At 30.5% G+C, this 19,363-nt stretch overlaps 1 pseudogene; it reads left to right on the top strand.

Moving 5' to 3' along the window:
* The first annotated feature begins 4,554 nt into the window (after positions 1 to 4,554).
* LOC143550322 (14 kDa proline-rich protein DC2.15 pseudogene) lies at positions 4,555 to 5,182 on the top strand (annotated as a pseudogene).
* The last annotated feature ends 14,181 nt before the right edge of the window (positions 5,183 to 19,363 follow it).

Genomic DNA, 19,363 nt, shown 5'->3' with positions numbered 1-19,363 from the left:
GTGCAAGTACGGATTGTTATTATCCAATAGGTTATATAGGATTATTGAATCCAATTTTCCTGATTATATAATTTAATTACACACATACTGTTTGTAATAATGCTTAACCTATGATCAAACAAAAGATTTAAAAAATTACCAGCCTTAAAAACTGCCAATGGCTGAGCAATCAAAGATGACCACTTGCTAATCTTCGGGGAACACCCTATTAGAAATTCATAATAAGGACAGGCGTTGAATTTAAGACAAGACACACATAGGAATGGAACAATCAACATATTGTCTCTTAATATCTTTCAAGTTCTATAAGTCAGTTTTGTTTCCATCATTGTTTCACTATTAATACAAATTCCGGGTATCTAAGAATTAAAACTAAAACAGTTGCTAAAATCCATTGACGACCACATTCGGCCGTCACATATTATCTAGTCGCCAAATCAAATTTGTGACCACCTTTTGCACCCAAAATCTTTTTACCTAATTAGCGACCAAATTGCGGTCTTGATATTTGCTACCAGAATTATGACTGTTGCTTTGTGATGTTTTTTTTTTTAATTTAAGTTTTGGTTAATTTTTTGTTTTATAAATTTGTGACTATTTTTTAAATTTTTAATATAATTTATAAGTAGTTTAAGATGAGTATTATTTTGTTATTAAACTAGTGACGAATATGCTACGGTATTAAGTTTGGTCGCTAAAATTCATTGACGACCAAATTCGGCAGTCGCAAATTATCTAGTCGTAAATCAAATTTGTGACAACCTTTTGCAACCAGAATCTTTTTACCAATTTAGCGACCAAATTGCAGTCTTGATATTCGTTACCAGAATTATGCCGGTTGCTTTTGTGATGTGATATTTAATTTTAGTTTTGGTTAATTTTTTATTTTATAAATTTGTAACTATTTTTTTAATTTTAAATATAATTTATGAGCAGTTTAAGATGAATATTATTATGCTATTAAGTTAGTGACGAATATGCTACGGTATTAAGTTTTTGTCGCTAAAATTGTGTAGGATGCAAACCGGCCATTAATTTTACGGCTGGTTTTGTGGGTCGTAGTTTTGAGCCATTGTGTCCAGTTTTGTTGTAGTGGTTGAAATTTGCTATCGAATTTGTGCTTATGTGTTTTGTCAATTATCATTTGAGCTTATGTGTTTTGTTAATTGTCATTTGTTAATTGAGATACGCATACACGAACACTTATATTATTTTTTTAAATAGTAGAATGTTAATTTTTTTTTTGACCAGCAACTTTAATTAAATAACAGTCTTACCGGTTAAAAAAGCCTAACCGGAAGGAAAAAAACCAAGGTCACATACTAAGTAACGGGTTTCTTAACCACATTACCTAGTTCAAATTAAAATTACAATTACGAGAAGAAAGCTATAAATAAGAAACCAAAACAACAGAATCGAAAAGAAAATCTTTCTTATCAAGTTTCATACCAAAAATCGTCTCGTTTCGATTATTCCAAATAAGCCACCAAACAATGAAAATAATCACCTCAACCACATCCTTTTTCTTCTTACCCCATCTAGACGAATCCTACCAATTAATAATGTTTTTCGGCCCAAAACTGGTAGGAAAATCTAAATCCAACCAACGACCTATCGCTTTCCATAGCGTGGACGCAATGAGACACACCCGCCAAAAACATGATCCAAAACCTCCACTGAGTTCGAACAAACAGGACAAAGAATTGAAGGAATATCCACACCTTTAATCGAAAGGTTATATCTAGTTGGTAATCGATCCATTAACAACCGCCAGCTAAAAATGTTAACCTTTTTAGGAACGAATTTATTCCATCTTGTACAATAGGACACATCTGGTAACTCTCTCCGATCAAGAAACATTCTAACACTTTTAACCGAAAATTTATCATCATGGTCTAATTCCCACACCCAATGGTCGTTTGAATTTGATAAAGTAACCGCGTACAAAACCTCAACCAAGTCATTTAGTTGCTTTGACTCCACCCCACCTCTCGGATCTCTTCTCCAATTCCAAACCCGAAAAGAATTAACCAACCTCTCATTTAAAAAACAATTTTTGTTGACCTCTAAGTTGAAGATTCTCGAAAATCTCGAAGATAAAGTGGATTCTCCGATCCAGATGTCTTTCCAAAACAAAGTTTTATTTCTGTTTCTCACCTTTTTTCGAATGACCGAAAGGGGAAAAAAAGTATTATCAATTAACTTATTCACCACTTTAATAATACGAGACCAAATACCATTCCCTTTTATGTTACGAGACTTACCATCTTGCTCAAGTTTCGAGCCATAAATCGCCTTTAAAATCCTCACCCACAAGGAATTTGGATTGTTAACAAATCTCCATCTCCATTTATATAACAAGGCAAGATTAAAATTCTTCAAACTACCTACGCCCAAACATCCATTAGATTTATCGGCCAAAACAGAATTCCACTTAACCCAATGCCATCTACGTTTTTCCTCATCCCCACCCGAAAAAAACCTCACCCCCAAAGACTATAATTTTTTTCTAACACCAACCGGTAACATGAAAAGAGATAAATAGTAAATCCCCAAGGATCCAAGCACAGAAGTGATTAAGGTCGATCTCCCCCTATTGATAAAAGATTAGCCTTCCATTTCGACAACTTAGATTTAAATTTCTCCACAAGAAAATCCCAACTCCGAGTACTTCCCATCTTAGCCTCACAGGAAGACCCAAATACAAAAATGGTAAATTATCCGGTTTACAACCTATAATATTTGCAAAAGAGACCACCTCCCTTTGCTCCGACCCCACACCATACAGATTTGATTTATGAATATTTAGTTTTAAACCCAAAGCCAAATAAAAATAATTTAAAATCATAACCATATTCTCGGTATTTCTTAGAGACCACTCTCCAAGGATAATAACATCATCGGCATAAAAGAGATGAGAAATAGCAAACTTACCTCCACCTATCCGGACACCTCTAAATAATCCAGCAAAAGTCATGTCTTCAATTGCCACATGTAAACCTTCCATTGCTAAAATAAACAAAAATGGAGATAATGGGTCTCCTTGACGGAGCCCTCTTTCAAAAGGAAATTCTTCAGTGGGACTCCCATTTATTAGCACAGAAGCTCTTGCAGAGACCAAGCAAGCCCGAACCCACTTCAACCATTTATTCCCAAAACCGAGGAAGTACATGATAGATAAAGATAATCCCAATTGAGAGAGTCGTACGCCTTTGCGAAATCAAGTTTCAATAAAAGAAGATTTTAATTTTTACGTTTATAATCCTCCACAATCTTATTTAAAATAAGAGGCCGATCAAGGATCTGCCTTCCTCTAATAAAAGCAGATTGTTCCACGCTAACAATCGAATCAATAACCTTAGCCAACCTATTAGCTAATAGTTTTACAATAATTTTATATTGCAAACTTATCAAGCTAACAGGTCTAAATTCTTCCACGATCACCGGACTAGCCACTTATCAAGGAATGTTATTTTTTAAATTGTTTCTTCAATTATTTAGCACAAGTAAACACAAAAAAAACAACCTTTTGTATACAAAGAAGTATTTAGAGATCTATGAGTTTTCCATTTTCATATTGTATAATTAAAAACAGCCTTTTGTATACAAAGAAGTATTTAGAGATTTATGAGTTTTTCATTTTCATATTGTATAATTTATTCGTTGTATTACAGGTTTACCTGAAAACCATGAAATTTTTTTGTATCCGACTATTTTATACAATATGGATTTATAAACATTTTTTTTCTTTTTGACATTTTATATTTTATTCAACCCATGTAATACACGAGATTTAACATATTATGAAATAAAACAATATAAATGGTAAAAATATATGGAAAGAAAAAAATATTTAGGTCATGCTTGATTTATATAATTCATATTTGTTCGAAAAATGTATGGGTAAATTTCTTTTATTTATACCAATTTAAGTTGAAGAGAAAAAAATATTGTTATTTATGAAAGACACGTTACAAGATAAACATGACTTACAGTATATTATTCAAAGTTAATTGGTATATTGGTCCATTACAATTTTACTTAACTAGGTGGTTTTTGTAAGATAGGAAGACATCCAACATTTATCTGTCTTATTAGACATGCAAATAGGAAGGTACGAACAAAATGAAGAATAGAAATAAATAAGTTGAATCTAGTCATTTATTTTATTTACATATTATAATTATAAATATAGTATTTATAAAAGAAAAGGGATATTTTTTTAAACGACTAAGTTTTTACATTTTATAGGGATTGAACTCTTGGCTTTTGATTTTACACTCTACCACCTTACCATCCTACCAAAATGCATACGACTAGAGGAGCAGATATTACATATCATATTATTTTATAAAAATAAAAATACCACAAACTAAATTCCAGAATGGAAAAATGATATTTACACTTGAATAGAACCAGGAGAGTACAAGATTGCTGCTGGTTTTGTATACCTAGCATAGCCTTAAAGAATATCAATAATGCATAACAATGCTCATTCTTTCTATCTATAAATACTATGGCACACTTCAATAGTTCCACACCCCAAAACTAGCCACTATAACTTCACCTAGCTAAAGATATTCAAAATGGCTTCAAGGGCTTTGGCAACAACTGCATGCCTACTTACCCTCAACCTTCTCTTCTTCACTCTTGTAAGCTCAAATTATTGCCCACCACCACCAAAGATCCCTAAGCCGCATAAACATCATCATCACCACCACAAAGCCACTTGCCCTAAAGACACCCTCAAGTTAGGTGTGTGTGCTAATGTTCTCAATGACTTGATTCACCTAGTTGTTGGTACACCAGCAACAACCCCTTGCTGCAGCCTCCTCGGTGACCTAGTAGATCTTGAGGCTGCAGTGTGTCTTTGCACCGCAATTAAAGCTAATGTATTGGGTATCAACCTCAATGTGCCAGTTTCGTTGAGCCTGTTGCTTAATTACTGTGGAAAGAAGGTCCCGAAGGGCTTTCAATGTGCGTAGAGATCTACAATTGTTTTCATGGTTCTTGAAAGCTATGTGTGTGTTGTTATCTCATTCTATTTATGTTGGTGTGTTTCATCTTAGGTTTGAGTGTTGTAATTTGCGAAATGATTCATTTGAAACAAAGACTCTCGCCTTCTCTTGTACTAAAGATCTTGTCATAGTGTGACTAAAGTTTGTATTATTGTGATGCAGAAATAAAATTCCATATTACAAATTGTGCATTTTGTGTGTGATTCCTATGTTAAGTCTTATCATATTCATTTGCGGGTCCAAAGATGTGCCAAATATGTATACCTTAATGGAGTAATATATATATACTAGTTTGAGCCCCCGTGTATTACACGGAAATTGATGAAAATTAAAAACTTTAAATATTAAGCAAAATACTATCAACAACGCAGATATCATATATTGTTAATAGAAAACAATTTACATTAGAGTTACAGGAATTACACAGCAAACATTACACAACTATCTTATAAATAAATAAAAATTTCCTTCTACACTACATTTATGGTTGTATTGGTTAATATATATTGTTTCTGAAGAATTAAAATATTTAGTCCAGAATAAAAATATTTAGTCCACGCCTGCGTGTAGCTCTCATAGTTGCCCATGTGAGAACACGTGTTCTTTCAAGTAGAAACCAACCTTAGATAATGATTGTAACACCCCGGCTTTAAGCGGAATACGCCCGAGTGTAACGTACAGATCACTCATAATCTCGTAACGCTATTAAAGCGACAATAATTATATTAAAATTTAAAACTAAAAAATAAAATTCACGTCGCCATTTAACGTCAACTTCAAGAAAAAAGATAAAAATATTTCCTATGTGAAACAAAAAAGAAAAAGACTAAAAAACATGTTAAAACCTTTAATTTAATCAAACATAAAGGTTGAGTGATTTAATTGTAACACTTTTTAAAGTTGAGTGACTTAAGAAATTAAAAAACAAATTATATATTAAAAATAGGTTTTAAAAAAATGTAGGAGGGCTAAAGGAGTGACAAGTGGCAAAAATAGGTATTCTTTTATTAGTATAGTAGATAGATATATATAGGGTAAGGTTAAAATAAAAACACACTTGAGTTGTGAAAACTTTATAAACCCATTCTTAACCACATGTTTTTAATTAAAGTTTAAATCGTGTGGTCCACAATTAAAGTGAATAAAAAATGTAAATATAAATATAACTTTCTCTCTCTCCTGAAAACATATATAAAAAGTAATAAAAAAATGTTAAAAAATAGCAAAACAGATTTTTTTTTAGTTTTCAATGTTTTATATTAAATGTTACAACATATATTACGTGTGTAAAAAAAACAAAAAAAAACGATGTTACATAGGGTTTTCACGGGTTTTCATAACTCAAATGGATTTTCATTCTATACTTCCCATATATATATATATATATATATATATATATATATATATATATATATATATATATATATATATATATATATATATGAGATGTGTATCATTACAGAACTCTTAAATTATTTAAAAACTTGAATGAACCCTTGAAAACTAACGTTTTTTATAAAAAAATTTGTATGTTAATGCCATTTGAGTGTAATTTTATCACTTTTGATATTTATATCTACGATTACAATTATTAAAATTAGTTTTTTTATACATATCTATGTTTTTTTACACGTATGCAAATTTTTTATCACATAAGTTTTACACATGTGTAACTTATGATTTATATATGTAATCAAACTTTTTTTTTAATATGATAAAACAAGTCTTAAATAATGTTAATATATGAAAGAAGTTAAAAAAAATTTTAGTTTTTAAGAGTTCCTAAAAGTTCTTAACTTTTTTGGAGTTCTCAAATGAAACTAACCTCTCTATATATATATATATCACAACTTACATGCGGGTTTTGGTAAATGTGGTCCGGGCATCTTCTTTAATTTTGTAAATTGTGTTGCTTAAGGTTATATGATTTGTATTTATAATAAAATAAAATTACATGATACAAAAATATGCATCAACTAACCAACTATACATCGATGAACAAACGACTAACAATTGCGTTTAAACTAAGCATTTGTCATTTATTTTGAACTTTAGGCTTATTTCCTTCAGCCGAATAGGCACTAGGCCAATACAAAACAAGTCGTGGAAATGTTCATAGGATGAAAAAAAAGATTTTATAGAAGACGTCTATTAGTTGAAGCTTGATTGGAATAAACTTGGTGGATAACTGGCTTGAAGAGACAAGTTCACAAATAAATTGATAGTAAAGACTTATGAACGGCGCACTATGATAAATATACAGAAGCGTTGGATGATCTAGCGGCAAGACATAAGGTTCTTGAAGAATTTTAGCAATCTCAGTATTTGTGTTAATCATGGAACGTTATTCAGATTTATATATGGAAAGAGATACCATATGTTTCTTCTTGGCGCTCCATGATACAAGATTTCCACCAGAAAAATACAGTAGATGCAAGCATGTAAACGTCTTGTTTTATACAATGGGCAAAATTCGCATCTGCATGCACAAAAATAAAAGTTGTAACATCCGAACTCTCGTACCCACGAGGATCTCTCGAAATTGTTTTTGGTTGCTCAATTGGGTACTTCACATGAGGCCACGCATCCTAGTACATGCTACCCCTACTCGAGCAAATTTATGAAGTTCTCTTCGCATCCACAACTATACCTAAAAACGTAGTAGCGTTCAACTAACCGCTTATGCCAACATATACTCAAATGTATTATATATAATTGTAAGTTCTAAATGTATTTAGTTTTTAACAGGAAAAAAAAATAGTTGAGCCGGTGATTTTTCGTTGCTAAAGTGTTAATATGAACCACAGATAGTAATACGATATTTTATTTTTTATTAACTGGGTTTAGATTAAATATAAATGACTTTTATGATGAAATATATACAAATAACTAAAGTAATTATTATCACGCTATAACTTTTGAACTAGAGTAATTATTGTTACATTATATTATTTTTTATAACATAATTATTATAGTTCAAAACTTAATTACTCTAGTTATTTGTATGTTTAGTATGTTAATTTTATATGTATCGGATCTCACCCCTTTATTAAATATAAGATTGTTAAAATGATAAGTGCTTTTATTTGGATACAACGATTATATACTCGATTATTTTCCACTTCCTGAAAAGAATATGACAAGAGATAATTCTCAAAGTCTCAAGTACTTCACATGTGAGGAGAGTTTTTGTCATTCATTATGAATCGTTATTTTCCGGTTCTTCATTTTCACTCTCTTATCATTGTCATTTTCACTCTCTTATCATGTTCGAATTCATAATCTTTTAAAGATCATCTGTTCAACATAACCTACAATTTAACTGATCACGTTGGTTAAAAGGGCATTGGCATGTCCCATGAGTTTTGGGGTAACGAGTTATCCTGACTACGATTATAGGAAATTCGTATTAAGATTATTTGAATTTGAAATAAAGTGGATTAAATAGTGTTTCACCGATTTGTCATGACAAATACCTAGTGGAAACGAATTAAAGTAAAAAGAAAAAAAATACAACTATGTGCCACCATGGATGATAAATGTTTACCATCAATCAATTAACCATGTTAAAAAGGAAGTCAACTCTCCATGTGAACATATATATGTTGTGGTCAAATTTGAAAAATGATAAAATGTACTTCACCTATATATTTCACAGAATGATAAAAACAGGGTTATCATTTTGAGATGTTTGATTCACCAATATATAATGTCGTCTTGGATTGTGAACAAATAATGAGATTTGTGTTTTAATGATTGTGACAAAATATGTTTGTAGTTTAACTATTATTGAAGCTCACGCTATACGAAGGGAGTGTAGATTGACGTTGACGATAATATATCTCTTACCATGTATATACTGATGAATTAATATAAATCATTGTATGGCCAATATTATATATTGTTTTTAGAATTGTATATGTCGTTTTAGTTTGCTTTAGTCGATATAGTACGTACTCGGTATGTTTATTTTGTAAGTTTATTGTGTAAACTTGGGAGAAATGGGAACCCTATATAAAGGCCACTTATATAGGGGGCCCGCAGGAAGACACTAGTAGTTCCGCTTCTGTTCCCCCCTTCTTCCTTACCATGGCAAGTCTTTAACCCATTTCTTCACAAGAACTCCAACTTTTTCTCATTCAAGAAAATCTTTTGAAAATAAAAGTTCTCTCTCCATCTCCACTTTTTTTCTCTTTTACTTTAACAAACTAAGATCCGAGATCCGAGTGTCGTTGGTGATTTCCGCTAACCAACAACACGGATCGATCCGAGTCAAGTCTTGAGATCCATCTAGAGGACCTACAAGTGGTATCAGAGCTTTCGGCTCGACTTTTTGTGGTTTTCGGGTCAAACTTTTCGGGTTTTGATCTTAGTTTTTGTTGGATTTGAGGTTGATTTCGTGTTACTCACCTCTTTTGGAGTCCCTTACACCTTGGAAATACACAAGAATCACCATTTCTAAGTTTTTAGTGTTTTAAGTTTTAGTGTCCGAGCTCATATTCGGTTTAAAACTCAGATCTAGGCCGATTTATTGATTTTTAGACTAAAGTCTTTTTGACTCTTTGGAAGTTTAGGTGCTATATTCTCAAAAAAAAATCGCATCAGATACTGTAGCGTCGCATCGCCGAGGTACTGTAGCAGTCGCATCGCGGGGGTGGGGGGGGACTGTAGCAAAAAGATTTCACATAACTGTAGCAACTCATGCGAAAAAAAGGATTTCGTATGTACTGTAGCAACTCGACACTGTAGCAAAAAAAAAAGAAAAAGAAAAAAAAAAAGAAAAGCAGCCTCATAGAAAGGCAAGAAAAAGAAAAATAAAAGAGTCAAAAAAAATCATTTAGGATTTTAATTTCTACTTTATTTCTTCATTTATTTTGATTCAAGCCTTGGACTTTTTCTGTTTGTAGTCATACAAGATCTGATCGTTAAGGCCCTGAATCTTCTGCTTTATTTTAACTTTTCTAGATCGAGTCAAGTGTGCAAAGCACAAAGTGTCAAGTGTACAAAGTACAAAAGTGTCAAATATGTTAATAAGAGTACTGTGATCAGCTAAGAAAGGTTTAAGTCAAGTTGAGGTGATATGTTAACACAAAATAAGCCCGAGATATGATGGAATCAGTAACATGTCTAATTAAGTGGAGACCACATAAGTTTCGTGTCTAATTGAACCTCAAATGTATCACGTTAACTCCAAAACACTTGTCAAATTAAACAAATTGACAATATCTGCAGTTGATGATGAATTTGTGTCACAATAATTTCAAAATGGAAATGCGATCTAGGGCTTTGCAAATAAATATGATTCCATGTCGCGATCGTTCTATGTAAATTAACTAAAGAAAAGTTCTATGTAAATTAATTCAATATTATTTTTAACTTTAAAATGTTATATATTTTTCTTTTATTTTATTTTATTTTAGTTTATTTTGTTTTCTAAAATTTTAAGTACCTGTATAGTTTAATATTTTAAGTTTTATTTTTAATTTTTATTTTATTTTATTTTATTTTTATTTTTACCTTCATTTTTACCATAGTTTAAATATATATTTATTATTATTATTATTATTATTATTATCTTTGTTTAGTTTATCTTATGTTTTTGTTTTGTTGAAGAGATCAATCTTGCAAACGTTAACAGTCACGGACCGACAAACGAAAAATCTAAAAAAGAAGAAAAAAAGAAGACAAAAAAAATTAAAATGAGTCATTTGATTTACCAAAAATATTTTATGTTCTTTTAAGAAAATCAGAAAAACGTTTCTAAAAGTACTATCCCGTTTAGAGGGAGCTCCTACTTAGAGGGAGTCGGATAATATTTTCAATTTTTGAGAAATTGATCCAACCCTTGAAAAATGATAAGAAATTATCTCTAACGATTCTAGCACATGAAAATGGTAGATCAAAAGCCAACAAGATCATTGCTTGATGTGTAGATAGGCTTGACAAATGAGTAAGTGTCAGGTGATATAAACTTAAATATTTGTCTATGCTAGTGGTTATACGTTTATGATGCGGTTGCATGATTTCGTTGAAGTTATATCAATGAAGGTTCAAATGTAATTAAACATGTCATACCCAAGTCTCTCTTTACCTTATCACAGTTGTCTTATGAAATCTGTGTCAATTTTTAGTTCTTATTTGAGTCAAGAAAAAGAGTCAGAAAAGAAAAGCAAAAAGAGTAAAAAAAAATCAAGAAAAAAAGTCAGAAAATGAGTCAGTCCTAGGAATTTTAACTTTTGCTTTATTTCTTCCTTTATTTTGATTCAAGTCTTGGACTTTCTACGTTTGTAGTCATACAAGATCTGATTGTTAAGGCCCTGAATCTTCTGCTTTGTTTTATTTTCTTTCTTTTGTTCAAGCCTTGGACTTTCTCTGCGCGATAATATGGTATTATCCGACCTGATTGTTAAGGCCCTGAACTTCTGCTTTATTTTAATCTTTCTAGATCGAGTCAAGTGTACAAAATAAAGTGTCAAAAGTGTTAATAAGTGTATTGTGATCAAATAAGAAAGGTTTAAGTCAAGTTGAGGTAATACGTTAACACAAAGTAAGCCCGAGGTATGATGGACTCAGTAACATGTCTGACTAAGTAGGGACCACATATGCATCGTGCCTAATTGAACCTTAACATATCACATTGACATCCAAATACTTGTTAAGTTTAAAGTAGTCAAATTATACCTACAATCGACTTTGGGTTCTTGGCATAATAATGTCTAAATAGAAGTGTGATCTAGAACGTTAACAGATAATGTGATTCCATGTTGTGATCTTTCTCACAAAAATATTAAAATCGTTAGAAAATTTTGTATTATTGATATATAATATTAATTTCATCTTTACTCTTATCTTTTATTTTTATTTTCTTCTGTTTTATTTTAGTTTCAACTTCAAAATATTATGTATATATTTTTGTTATTTTAAGTACGAAAATGCCAAAAGGTTTTAAGTTTTTATTATATTCGTACATATTTTATTAAACTTTGTTTTAGTCAAAATCATGTGTTTTGTTGTTAAGGTCGTTCATACAAAGTTTGTTGAAAACTTAGGACTTAAACAAATCACTTACAAGTTGAGGGACTGAAATTGGGAGGGCCTGTGAACGAATTCTTCTTTGACCCTCGAGAGGGTTTGTGAACGAATCTTATCGCTCTAAGTTGTGTGCAGCTATACATGGACAGGTAGATCAAGATCAAATCTGCTTGAGTTGCAGATGCTGAAGCGAAAAGAAAATGAGAACGTGAAAGCTGGTGGTTGAAGCTAAAAATGAACTGATTGCATTCAAAGACAAGGAAAGAAACCAGTCGGCACAAGAAAGTCAACAAAAGAAATTAGATGTCGAGCCTCCCGCATTTGATGTTTCTAAAATTTGTTGTTGCCGATCATTCTTAGAAAATAAGATTGAAGTTCAAGTCTACAAGACTGGAAAATAAAGATTTGTTCAAGATCCAATCTCGTTCAAGACCGTGGATCAAGACAAGTACCAGTTTCAAGAAATAAGACGAAGTAAAGAACTTGACGAAGGTTCCTCGACATACTCAATCATAGAGGGAGATTGTAGGGCCAATATTTATATATTGTTTTTAGGATTGTATATGTCGTTTTAGTGTGCTTTAGTCGGTGTAGTACGTACTCGGAATGTTTATTTTGTAAGTTTATTGTTTAAACTTTGGAGAAATGAGACCCTATATAAAGGCCACTTAACCCATTTCTCTACAAGAACTCCAACTTTTTCTCATTCAAGAAAACCTTTTGGAAATAAAAGTTCTCTCTCCATCTACACTTTTTCTCTCTTTTACTTTAACAAACTAAGATCCAAGATCCGAGTGTCATGGGTGATTTACGCTAACCAACAACACGGATTGATTCGACTCAAGTCTAGAGATCCATCTAGAGGACCTACAACCATTAAGGATTTTACATAAACAACAATAAAATTTAGTAAACTACATGGTTAACTAAACATGTCTATCTTAAAAAGTTACTTTTATAAAAGCTAAATAAAAAAATAATTAACAAAAACGAGAAATAAACATATAAAAAAAGATAAAAATTAAATTATTTTATTTGTTAAAAAAGAATAAAAAAAACTTTAGTAAACTGATTATTATATTAAAGTTTAGCGGTAAAAATGTAAACCATTTAAGAAAAATAATTATTAATGAAGCTCAAAAAGAAAACGTAAATAGTTTAAAAGAAAAAATTATTAAAAATGGGTCATATAATAAGTTAATAACTAATTTAAAGTTCATGATTAGAAACTTAAATGGTCGCGTACGGAGTACCCGGCGTTACTTAGTTGGTCGTTTAAAAAAGAAGTAAAAAAAAATTCCAATCAATACCCATTTGCTATTATGGTGGCACAACGACTGTCAAGTGCCAGACGACGGTATGGTTTCCAGGCACCCAAGCCATACTCTGAAATCAGCGTAGGCCTGGTTAAGACAGTCTGGCCAGAGTAAGGCAATCGGAGCTCTCCAAATTTAAAAAGTACAGTAGCTTAAATACAAAAAGCCGTCGTTATAAAAAAAAGACCCCTTGCAACTCTATCAAGGTATATATAGAACTATTCACAATTTGAATTTTTTACTTATTAGAATATTTCTTAACTAATTCATAAAAGATAAACTCGAATTTCACACCATGGCATCTATATCTTGACATCGACACATCCATGTACCGGGATTCACAGATTAGTTCGGAGATGGTGCTACTTGATCTTTCTTTGAACCATGTACATGAAACCAATACCAAATATACTAACATCAAAATCAAATATATTAATATAAAATTTTGTGTATTTCAAGTTTCTCTTTGGCGACGCCTTATCATATTTGTTAATATTCCAAGAAGTTATAATGAACTGATCATAATTGTGGTATATATACTAAACATAGACGAAAAAAAAAAGACTCATCTAGTATGCATCGTTGTCGGTTAATTAAAGTGCGCAATTATATCTGGTCGTAATCATCATCTAGTTGTTGAAGTATGTAATTATATCCTGCAAAAGTTACCGATCATCCAAGTACGTGTTCTAGTTAGGTGATAATTAAATAAGATTTCAACAAAATGTCGCATAATGACAGCTTTAACAACATGGTAAAACTAAATAATGTATCATATATTTTCATAAAATAATAGAAATCACCGTAAGAACTCCCGATGGCAATTGAAATGATCAAAACTGATTAGCTAAATGTTAATATTTTAGATTTTAAAAATATAATGAGTTGAATTTAGCCTTTAGTTTTATCATGCATATCACTTTATATGATTTTTTCTTCGTTCAAATATTAATTAAGGTGATAAGAGTACAATATCTACATTAATTTATTAATTATATATCAAATACTTTATGTGCGATGATGAAACGAGAACTTTTATATTCTCAATAATTACTTTATGTAAAAGCTAGTATGAAAACTTTAAATAACAAATAGAAAGGCCCATGTTAAATAATAACGCATATTATTATTGTTATAGCTAGAGAGAACCATAAAAATAAGCATATTTGGGTTAGAGCAATCCTTGGATGGATGTCATCTTAGAATACTTCACGTCGAACACCTGAAAGCAAATCTCCAAGCTATTTGGGACAAAATGAACAATATTGCTTTGTATATGAGAGATGGTAAATGTCAGTACTCATGTTTTGTTAATGTTGGTGAGACAAACTTCATCAGGAAAGATGAGTCGCAAGGAGGTATCAAATGTATCTTGATCCTCAATTTAAGTAAATCTCACATCGTTTGTTATGTTCTAAAAAGAGATATCGGGACATAAGAAATATTTAATCTCAAATTTCACTAACGCTTTCTAAGCACATTGTTAACTAAATATGGATGAGAAAATAAATTCACACGTAATCGTATATAAGCGGAAGCAACCATGCTGGGTAGTATATCTCATGTGCTTGGATTGGTAAATTTGGTACGTGCAATATAATTAACCACTTCGACAGGGTGACGATGATTAATGCTAGATATTTTGTATTTTTTGTTTACTACTTGATTGGTAACTTCAGCTATATATGATTATGTTATCGACTACATTATCACCATAAATACTTAAGTTTTCCCTGTTAACTTTTGTCTACTAACTTTCAAGATGTTTTAAATACGTAGTTATGTTTACTTTTTTCAAAATTCCGATATAAACTTTTATTTAAAACAGAGGTGTGTTAAAAATAAAGTATTTTTAGCATCGTAAACGACTTCTGCATGCGCTTGGATCGGTAACTTTTGCATGATACATACTTCGACTGCTCGATGATGATTATTAATGGATGTTCGCTTTTTCTTTGTGTTTTACGTTTATACTATCACTAACTTTGATGGAATATAACTACGCACTTTGACTAAGCGACAACTATGTAAACTAGATGTTTAGTCTCTTATTTTTTATTTTATTTTATTTTTTGTATTTTGTGTTTATTGTTAGTTGTTGTTTAAAAAGTGTAAATATTATTTGTATTTAAATTCCCCAGAATATAATTACGCACTTTGACTATCTGACAACGATTTTAACTTGTATGTTTACTTTGCTCCGTATCTTACTTATATGCTTAGTAAATATTTAGTTTTTATGTAATTACTTTAAAATTGTTACCATTATAAGTTATCTTTACATAATTTAGAAAATGGTTAAGGGAAAAGTGATGGTGTGAGATGTGTATATCCGTAGTTGATCTTTTGCGAAGCGTTTTATGTTATGTTTGCATGTAAACATGTAGAATAGATACATTTTGTGTAATAAGGTGGTAATATACGCGTTAGTTTTATGTATTAATAACAATAAGAAAAGTTCTTAAAAAAACCATGCAATTAGTAATTTACAAATCTTTAAAAATACAGCTTTTGTCACCGTTGTCATTGCATTCAACTAAAATCTTGACATATGATAATTAACATGCTTCTGAATCGAGTTGGCTACGAATGGTGACGAAAAAGACATCTCATTGTTGTATATTTAATAAAATAAAATCAGGATAGTCATTATTTTTTTATTATTAAAAAGTAAACCCGTGACTCTAAGAACCTTCAATAATGCGGAGTGTTTAGCGTTTCCTTTGAATTTATCGATTTGATTTGGAAATATACGGCCATAGTGCCATTTGCAAACTTGTTTTTTTCTATATTTATTTATTTATTTATTTTGATTTGGTACTTGGTAGGATATGGCCATAGTGCCATTTGCAAACTTGTATTTTTCTACATTTTTTTATTTCGAAGTTTTTATAACTGTATTTGAAGTTTGTATAATAAGATAAGTAAATAACCATCAAATGTAATATTTCAATTTTGGCTTTATTTGAAATATTACATTTGATGGTTATTTACTTATCTTATTATACAAACTTCAAATACAGTTATAAAAACTTCAAATAAAGCCATAGTGATAATAGGATATGGCCATAGTGCCATTTTACATTTGATGGTTATTTACTTATCTTATTATACAAACTTCAAATACAGTTATAAAAACTTCAAATAAAGCCATAGTGATAATAGGATATGGCCATAGTGCCATTTGCAAACTTCAAATAAAGCCAAAATTGAAATATTACATTTGATGGTTATTTACTTATCTTATTATACAAACTTCAAATACAGTTATAAAAACTTCGAAATAAAAAAATGTAGAAAAATACAAGCTTGCAAATGGCACTATGGCCATATCCTACCAAGTACCAAATCAAAATAAATAAATAAATAAATATAGAAAAAAACAAGTTTGCAAATGGCACTATGGCCGTATATTTCCAAATCAAATCGATAAATTCAAAGGAAACGCTAAACACTCCGCATTATTGAAGGTTCTTAGAGTCACGGGTTTACTTTTTAATAATAAAAAAATAATGACTATCCTGATTTTATTTTATTAAATATACAACAATGAGATGTCTTTTTCGTCACCATTCGTAGCCAACTCGATTCAGAAGCATGTTAATTATCATATGTCAAGATTTTAGTTGAATGCAATGACAACGGTGACAAAAGCTGTATTTTTAAAGATTTGTAAATTACTAATTGCATGGTTTTTTTAAGAACTTTTCTTATTGTTATTAATACATAAAACTAACGCGTATATTACCACCTTATTACACAAAATGTATCTATTCTACATGTTTACATGCAAACATAACATAAAACGCTTCGCAAAAGATCAACTACGGATATACACATCTCACACCATCACTTTTCCCTTAACCATTTTCTAAATTATGTAAAGATAACTTATAATGGTAACAATTTTAAAGTAATTACATAAAAACTAAATATTTACTAAGCATATAAGTAAGATACGGAGCAAAGTAAACATACAAGTTAAAATCGTTGTCAGATAGTCAAAGTGCGTAATTATATTCTGGGGAATTTAAATACAAATAATATTTACACTTTTTAAACAACAACTAACAATAAACACAAAATACAAAAAATAAAATAAAATAAAAAATAAGAGACTAAACATCTAGTTTACATAGTTGTCGCTTAGTCAAAGTGCGTAGTTATATTCCATCAAAGTTAGTGATAGTATAAACGTAAAACACAAAGAAAAAGCGAACATCCATTAATAATCATCATCGAGCAGTCGAAGTATGTATCATGCAAAAGTTACCGATCCAAACGCATGCAGAAGTCGTTTACGATGCTAAAAATACTTTATTTTTAACACACCTCTGTTTTAAATAAAAGTTTATATCGGAATTTTGAAAAAAGTAAACATAACTACGTATTTAAAACATCTTGAAAGTTAGTAGACAAAAGTTAACAGGGAAAACTTAAGTATTTATGGTGATAATGTAGTCGATAACATAATCATATATAGCTGAAGTTACCAATCAAGTAGTAAACAAAAAATACAAAATATCTAGCATTAATCATCGTCACCCTGTCGAAGTGGTTAATTATATTGCACGTACCAAATTTACCAATCCAAGCACATGAGATATACTACCCAGCATGGTTGCTTCCGCTTATATACGATTACGTGTGAATTTATTTTCTCATCCATATTTAGTTAACAATGTGCTTAGAAAGCGTTAGTGAAATTTGAGATTAAATATTTCTTATGTCCCGATATCTCTTTTTAGAACATAACAAACGATGTGAGATTTACTTAAATTGAGGATCAAGATACATTTGATACCTCCTTGCGACTCATCTTTCCTGATGAAGTTTGTCTCACCAACATTAACAAAACATGAGTACTGACATTTACCATCTCTCATATACAAAGCAATATTGTTCATTTTGTCCCAAATAGCTTGGAGATTTGCTTTCAGGTGTTCGACGTGAAGTATTCTAAGATGACATCCATCCAAGGATTGCTCTAACCCAAATATGCTTATTTTTATGGTTCTCTCTAGCTATAACAATAATAATATGCGTTATTATTTAACATGGGCCTTTCTATTTGTTATTTAAAGTTTTCATACTAGCTTTTACATAAAGTAATTATTGAGAATATAAAAGTTCTCGTTTCATCATCGCACATAAAGTATTTGATATATAATTAATAAATTAATGTAGATATTGTACTCTTATCACCTTAATTAATATTTGAACGAAGAAAAAATCATATAAAGTGATATGCATGATAAAACTAAAGGCTAAATTCAACTCATTATATTTTTAAAATCTAAAATATTAACATTTAGCTAATCAGTTTTGATCATTTCAATTGCCATCGGGAGTTCTTACGGTGATTTCTATTATTTTATGAAAATATATGATACATTATTTAGTTTTACCATGTTGTTAAAGCTGTCATTATGCGACATTTTGTTGAAATCTTATTTAATTATCACCTAACTAGAACACGTACTTGGATGATCGGTAACTTTTGCAGGATATAATTACATACTTCAACAACTAGATGATGATTACGACCAGATATAATTGCGCACTTTAATTAACCGACAACGATGCATACTAGATGAGTCTTTTTTTTTCGTATATGTTTAGTATATATACCACAATTATGATCAGTTCATTATAACTTCTTGGAATATTAACAAATATGATAAGGCGTCGCCAAAGAGAAACTTGAAATACACAAAATTTTATATTAATATATTTGATTTTGATGTTAGTATATTTGGTATTGGTTTCATGTACATGGTTCAAAGAAAGATCAAGTAGCACCATCTCCGAACTAATCTGTGAATCCCGGTACATGGATGTGTCGATGTCAAGATATAGATGCCATGGTGTGAAATTCGAGTTTATCTTTTATGAATTAGTTAAGAAATATTCTAATAAGTAAAAAATTCAAATTGTGAATAGTTCTATATATACCTTGATAGAGTTGCAAGGGGTCTTTTTTTTATAACGACGGCT

Source organism: Bidens hawaiensis, unplaced genomic scaffold (genome assembly GCF_021521415.1).
Source record: "Bidens hawaiensis isolate Kalapana, Puna unplaced genomic scaffold, B.hawaiensis_p1.1 tig00016006_1, whole genome shotgun sequence".
NCBI lineage: Eukaryota > Viridiplantae > Streptophyta > Magnoliopsida > Asterales > Asteraceae > Bidens > Bidens hawaiensis.
Note: the sequence above shows the minus strand (reverse complement) of the source record. Positions and strands in the feature narration are given on the sequence as shown.